The sequence below is a fragment of the Peromyscus maniculatus genome, chromosome 14 (assembly GCF_049852395.1).
Source record: "Peromyscus maniculatus bairdii isolate BWxNUB_F1_BW_parent chromosome 14, HU_Pman_BW_mat_3.1, whole genome shotgun sequence".
Classification (NCBI taxonomy): domain Eukaryota; kingdom Metazoa; phylum Chordata; class Mammalia; order Rodentia; family Cricetidae; genus Peromyscus; species Peromyscus maniculatus.
This window is the reverse complement of record NC_134865.1, coordinates 19,500,475-19,507,580: the sequence shown is the minus strand read 5'-3', so window position 1 is coordinate 19,507,580 and position 7,106 is coordinate 19,500,475. Positions and strand designations below refer to the sequence as shown.

At 39.4% G+C, this 7,106-nt stretch overlaps 1 long non-coding RNA gene across 1 annotated transcript; it reads left to right on the top strand.

Annotated features, from left to right (window-relative positions):
- Nucleotides 1-2,471: 2,471 nt before the first annotated feature.
- LOC143268534 (uncharacterized) lies at nucleotides 2,472-6,888 on the top strand. Its single transcript, XR_013044592.1, has 3 exons — nucleotides 2,472-2,705; nucleotides 5,780-5,852; nucleotides 6,511-6,888. It is a non-coding gene; the product is annotated as an uncharacterized LOC143268534 (long non-coding RNA).
- Nucleotides 6,889-7,106: the final 218 nt, after the last annotated feature.

Below are 7,106 nucleotides of genomic sequence, written 5' to 3'. Positions count from 1 at the left end.
GAAATGGCCAAGGATCTCGAAGTTCTCAGGGATATTTACCAAAGGACTCAGCATACAACAAACTCCCCTGAAGAAATACAGAACGATGGTTGACCCTTCCACTGAAAAGGGAAGAAGTCACTCCATCCACCCCACGCAACACAATCTCAATGGCAAGAATATCCAGACACCAAAAAAGCCTGACCACTGTAGTAAAAGATAGCAATTTGAACAATACATACCAACTCAAGCAAAAATGGTAGCAAGAATATAAAAGAGATATGCTTCAAGAAAGACAATAAATGATACAAGCAAGAATGATTACGAGAAGTTTTAGGATCAAACCCAGGGTGCTCACAGACCAAGCAAGCGTTCAACAGCCAATTGACATCTTAGCACAAGAAGGTATGTTTTAAGAGCTGGGTCAATTCCTTAAAAGTATGTATCAGAGGTTTACCATAAAGCTGGCTGTTGAAGTCAGGCTGCATCTTGAACTGGGTTACTCTATGTTTTGCTTTTAAAAAAAAAAAAAGAAAGAAAGAAAGAAAGAAAGAAAGAAAGAAAGAAAGAAAGAAAGAAAGAAAGAAAGAAAGAAAGAAAGAAAGAAAGAAAAGAAAAATAAATAAATAAACAGCAAGTTTTGAAACTGTACTCCATCCTGAAAGACTCCATTTTACAAGCAACTTCTGATTCTGTTTGAAGGATGACTGTGTTCCCCGGGGTGGACATGCTGTGGGATGTTCTGTATGTGCTGTGGGAGCTCGTTCTTGGGTTCCTCGTGGCTTTACCCAGCAGGTCCACATAGAGGATGATTAGGACCATGGGCCTGAGTGCAGGTGTCTGAGATGGTCTGCACTTGGCTGTGCTGTATGGCAAATGTGTTGCTCTGATTGGTCAAGAAATAAAACCTGATTGGCCGTGGCTGGGCAGGAAGTATAGTCGGGACTAACAGAGAGGAGAAATAAAAGAACAGGAAGGCAGAAGGAGTCACTGCCAGCCGCCCGCCAAGACACGCAGCATGTGAAAATGCCGGTAAGCCACGAACCATGTGACAAGGTATAGATTTGTGAAAATGGATTAATTTAAGATATAAGAACAGTTAGCAAGAAGCCTGCCGTGGCCATACAGTTTGTAAGCAAAATAAGTCTCTGTGTTTACTTGGTTGGGTCTGAGCAGCTGTGGGACTGGCGGGTGACAGAGATTTGTCCTGACTGTGGGCAAGGCAGGAAAACTCTAGCAACTTGGACAGGTGAATGGCACTATCTGCCCAGGACCACCCATGCAGCACAGACCCTCAGTTGACTTGATCCACTCAATGGTGAGTAGAAAAGGTGCCACAAAACATTTGGAAGTACGACAGAAGTCATGAGAAGAGAAACCACATACAATCTTCATTTGTTTTTTAAATCTGTTATTTCCTTGATACGTTGAATGACCTCTGAGCCATTCATTCATCTTCATTACCTGATACCCCATGCTAAGTCCCACTCTCAGGTTCAGAGCTGCCGAGCTTACATCTATAGTGCCAACCTCAGTTTTCAATTTCATTATTCTCTGTCAGTTTATTCCACAAGGTGAAGGTTAATTCAGCATAGAGGTTTCTGTCCTTGTCTTTTCTATTTGCAGCAGCTTTGTCTGAGTACATTTTTAAGACGTTAGCTCTTTCCCTAAAAAATTGTTTTATGTAAATATGCCTTCATTAATTTAGCAATTATCTGATGCAAAGGAACTTCAGAAAGAAAAAAAAATGTCTAAAGGTACACACTGTATGAACATCATGAAAACAATTGTAAAGTCATTGAAAAAATGCTCTCTGGGTTTATGGAGTATACCTTTACAAAGAGAATTCTAAAATTATAGTAGAAAATTAGATTATGTATTTTATTAAACTATCACTTAAGGATACTTGCAATAATTATAGTGAGTACTTTTTAGGAATTGCATCACTCATAGACATGCCAGATTGAGTTCAAGTTCTTTTGATTTTCTTGATTCCCTTCTGAATGACAGTGAAGGAAGACAGCATGCAAATGCAAAAAAAAAAATATGGAGGTATCAACAGATAGGAGTTTAGAACCTGGAACCAAGTGTTCAGAAAAAGCTTAATTACTGTCTGGGTAATTAACCTAAGAACTTTAGTCTTGAATCATCTGCAAAGGGCAAAGATGCTATAATTAAAACAGACATTGACTAACAATCCATTTGCTAAATAGCAAGTTTGTTCAGAACTCTTCTTCATTTGGCTCCAGAACATTGGCAGCCAAGTTTATACCCTTTGAGAAATTGGAAGAAAGTAATAAAGTGATCATCCCCTGCCCAAATATCTATAGATACTAGCATTTGGGGAATCCTTAAAAGGGAGGGGGAAAAAAAGAGCCCCGTCAATCAGTAGTACACACTGACTTCAGATTTTAGAACAGCATAGCATGTCATACTTAAATGGAGCCAACCAGAATGCATCTGTCAAAATTCTCATTCTCTTGCAAAAGGAATTTCCTTAGTTACTTTTCTCATTGTCGTAACACAGGCAACTTAAGGAAGAAGGGGGTTTTTTGGATCACCATCTGAGGAAGAACTCCATGGTGTTGAGAAAGTCATGGCAACACTGTAAAGGAGCTAGTCACGTTACCTCACAGTCAGAAAAGAGCAACAGATGCTGATGTTCAGCTTGCTTTCACTTTTTGTGCAGTCCTGGACCTCAACCCATGGAATGGCACCACTCACAGGTATAGTAGGTCTTCTCATCTCAGTTACTCCTGTCGGGCTGGAGAGATGGCTCAGCCATTAAAGACGAGGCTCGCAACCAAAACCATGCTACTCCTGTCTAGAAACTCCCTCACAGACTTGCCTAGAGGCTTATCTCCTATGTGACTCTAGATTCTGGCCTCAGTTTACCTTGATCTTCACTGCTGGCTGCATGTGACTGCATGGTTCAGGAAGACAGTATATCTCTTTCCTTAGCAAGAGAATCACCGGCTGTACAGTGAAGGGACCCAGAGCCTGAGTCTGGGAAACACTGCCCTGGGTTGTCCAATGGAGATGTATTCCTTCTCTCCAGTGCTGGTAATAACACCCACAGTAGAGAAATGAACATTGCACAGCTCAGATTTGCTCTATCAATGGAGTGAACAAATGTTCTAAACCATTCAGTTGGCTAGTATAAAAAAAATCTGCGGGTTTTGAAAAACACTTGAAATATTTTGAGATACAATCTGATTTTGAAGGGCCAGGGAGGCTCCCATTCTCAAAATGTCCACCTAAATATATATATTATCTCCTTTTTCTACTTTAATACATGAAGATTTTTTTTATCAAATCACTAAAATTAACTCTGAAACTTTATTATATTGTATTGATCAAGTCAATGAACTTCTTCAGGTTTTTGGCATTTTATTATTTCATTCATGTGTGTGTGTATACACTCGTGTATGTAGGCATCCAGGGAGTCCAGATTAGGGCATTAGATTCCCTAGAGCTGGGGTAACAGGAGGTTCTGAGCTACCTGATGTGGGTGCTGGGGACCAAATTCCAGCCCTCTGCAAGAACAGCAAGAGCTCTTAACTACCTAGCCATCTCTCCAGCCCTCTTCTCCAGAAGTTCTAAGCATCAGGGCGACAGCCAATTTCTATCACTAGTACATCTTCTACCTACAGATAAAAGGCAGCACCATGAGCTTCTTGTTAAATAATCTATTTTCAGGAAAGTCTATCATCAACACTAGCTCCCTTTCTAATGTCCCTGATCATCACTCTCATCTCAGTATTGGAAAATAGGTTAACAGGGAGCCTACAATTAAACAGAAGTCCAAAATGCCTACCCACCACTAACATCAATCCAGAGTTGATCTACTGCTCTCATTAGGATTTGTTTTCAGTGACTGGCTACACTGTGAAACCCAGTGATGAGTGTGATGAAACAGAATTATGTGCCTATATTTATACAAATCATAAAACTGGTCATGTGGTAAATTATTACAGAATATCACCAATTCATTAGTTACAATAAACTTACCTTCCAAAGAGTTATAGAAAATATGAATGGAATTACTTCATTTTTTTGTTTTTCCTCCACAGTATAAGTCATTTATTTCTGTGGAAGATGTCACTGTCTCTCCAGCAGGTTAACCCCAGGAGGCCTAGCAACTGTAATTACTACATTTAAATATTCCACATATCCGTCAAGACTTCAAAGGATTCTGTGGTGTCAGTTTAAATATAAATATATATAATTCTACTTAGCCATCACTTAAGGCAGTTCTGAAAACCGTATTACTTACTGATTCAGACTCCAGTGTTATAATGTATATGCTGCGTGGTTGGCTCTATTGCTAGTTTCTCTATTGATTTATTGGTTAAGAAAATGTCCACTCTGCTCCTCCAGGCATAAGTGTTCTCCTTCTACAGAAAATACATACTTTCTCGCCGAGGTAAACTTGTCAAGATCATTTCATCTAATCGTCAAAGAAAAAAGACCAAAAAATCACTTTGAGCTTTACATGGAGTCAAAGTAGGGTTGGAAATTTCATATAAATACAGTATTTCAGGCAAATGCTAGCAAAACATATAACAAGCTTTTCATTTGTTTGCTCTGCTTCTAAAGGGAAGCCTTTGTATTTACCAGTGACCATGCTAACGGTCAATAGCTTCCATTCTTTTTTTGCCTTTTAATGTAAGTGTAGATTTTGTGCATTTTGTAATTTCACCTTATAAACAGCCTCAAAGGTCCTGCAATGAAAATCAAGCAGTTTGATGGTACAGTAACTACAGCTACATAATTTTGCACCAGGATGGGTCATAAGGTTGCTGTATTTATCTTGAAGTTAGACTGGTTCATGTGTCTGTATTTATTTATCCTGCTTGAATAGCCTTTACAGTGAAGATAAAAGTGTAATTATTTTTACAACAATGAAAGATTCAGGGTGCCAGAACCCAATACCCCAGTGCCCAACAATGACAACTAGCACCAGTGAATAGCACTTCAAGGCTTTTAATCTCCATGACAACCTACCTTGCATTCTTCAATAAAACACCACTTTGCATGCATACAAACATTCTTTATGCACAGTCTACTTATTAATAAATATCACCTGCATTGAAAATACAAAAAAAAAACATACTTTCCTTTTAAATGCTTCTGAGTTCTTCCCATAAAACTAATTAGACAAACTAGGAACTTGATTTATATCTTTATATCGACAGTACACCTACGCAATGAGCCACCAACAGACTTTCTGAAATGGATAGGAAACTGATGCCTTCTTCAACCTGAAGTGCTGTAGAGATGCTACCCTGAAGCTCTCAGGCATTACCCTGAAAATGCTCTGTCGCGGAGCATAGGTGATTTCACTTTAGACCGAGACATCACTGGTCTCCTCCCATGGGTGTGGGGAAGGTGCTGCTAAAAAGCTCTGGATTTTATTTGTCCTCTAAATTCTAGACAAGTCTAGCCTTTCTGGTGAGCCCTGCAAATGAACTGATGGCTCTGTTTCTTCCCTTCTGTGATTTTGTGACATATTAATTTGTATAATCAGGAATAAACCAGGAAGAAGAAGGAGAGAAACCTATAACGGTTAGGTAGAAGTTGTGACGGTTAGCATTGATTTAATGTTTGACAAGATGGAAAATCACTAGAAAGACAAACCTCTGGGCACATCTTGTGAGAGATTATTAAGTTAACTGAGTGGGCAAGACACACCCTAAATGTGGGTGGTACCACCCCATGTGTGCTAGGGCCCCACAATGGAGGAAAAACCGAAAGAGCTAAGCACAGTGTCCATCTCCCTCTCTGCTTTTGGTGGCAGGTGCCGTGTGACCGACTACTTCAAGCTCCTGCTGACATGACTGCCCTGCCATAATGGACTGTACCATTAAAGTGTGAGCCAAAATAATCCCTTTTGCTCTGAAGTGGCTTTTGTTAGGATATTTTATCACAGCAACAGGGAAAGTAACTAATACTCTGGTTATCCCTGACCACTTACTTCCGTGCTGGGGAGGGGAGGGGAGGGGAGGGGAGAAGAGAGAAGAGGAGAGGGCTGAGAATATCTGCAGCTTCAGCCAGATTTGGGCATCTTTATCGATATGGTTTTTCTCTTCTGTACTTCATTGTCCAAGAAGTATGTCCAAAAAAAAACTGGTTTCTTGCATAGAACTTCACTGCCCTTTAAAACTGTCCATCTAAGCTGGCTCCTGTGTAATCAGAAATATGGACAGGGAAAGGTGTTGCAAACTTGAGAGCTTCCTAAAGCGAAGTGATCAAGAAAGATCACAGTTTGCTTTTAAACGATATTTGGTTTTCTTAACAAAAATTAGTTCTTCAGTATCTCCGATTCCTTTATGAAATGGTTTCTTTACTCCCTTGCCTCCTTAAGAAGCTAAGTGCTATTAATTATTATGCCTACCACATGGAACCCTCAAGAAATGCAGAAAAAATATGTTAAATAACCCATCCATTCACAGAAAACAACTAACCTTTCTTCATAAACATAAACCAAAAAATAAAGACATCTTTCATGAAGTTGCATTCTCTTCACAGAAAACAGCTTAGCTGTGTATAGATTCTATTCTTCTAATCAGCCAGCCCTCGATCTAAGAGTGCAGGATCAACTTCTCAAAGCTGATCAAGCATGGATGCAAAAGCCAAACCATGGTTCCTCCTCTCTAGAAGATTTCCATAGGTGGCGCCTGTCACATCCACCGCCTGCACAAGGTGCCACATCTATCTTGCTGCCTTCTCCACCACAATGGAATTATTTTCAAATCCCATGGTTCATGTTAGTCGTTCCATCAAGGATCCAGTGATAACCAGAAAAGCAATTACAGACTCTAACAAACTCTAACAAACGTTTTATTAAAACAACTTGCTGTTTACTTTGAATTTTACAAGACAACCAATTTAAGTAACATTTTAATTATATAACTGGATTGTTTTTTCCTGAGTTTACTGGTTATTTTGTCATGTAAAGATGTTTTAAGTGTACTAGTTATCATATGATGGTGTCAGACAACCAGGCAGCCTGCTTTTTCAGAGTTCTGATCACCTCTGCAGTCAGGCACATGTTATAAAATACCATGAATCTGGTTGTTAGGACTTAGATAAATCTTAAACAATGGTGAGTCTTTCTGTTCACA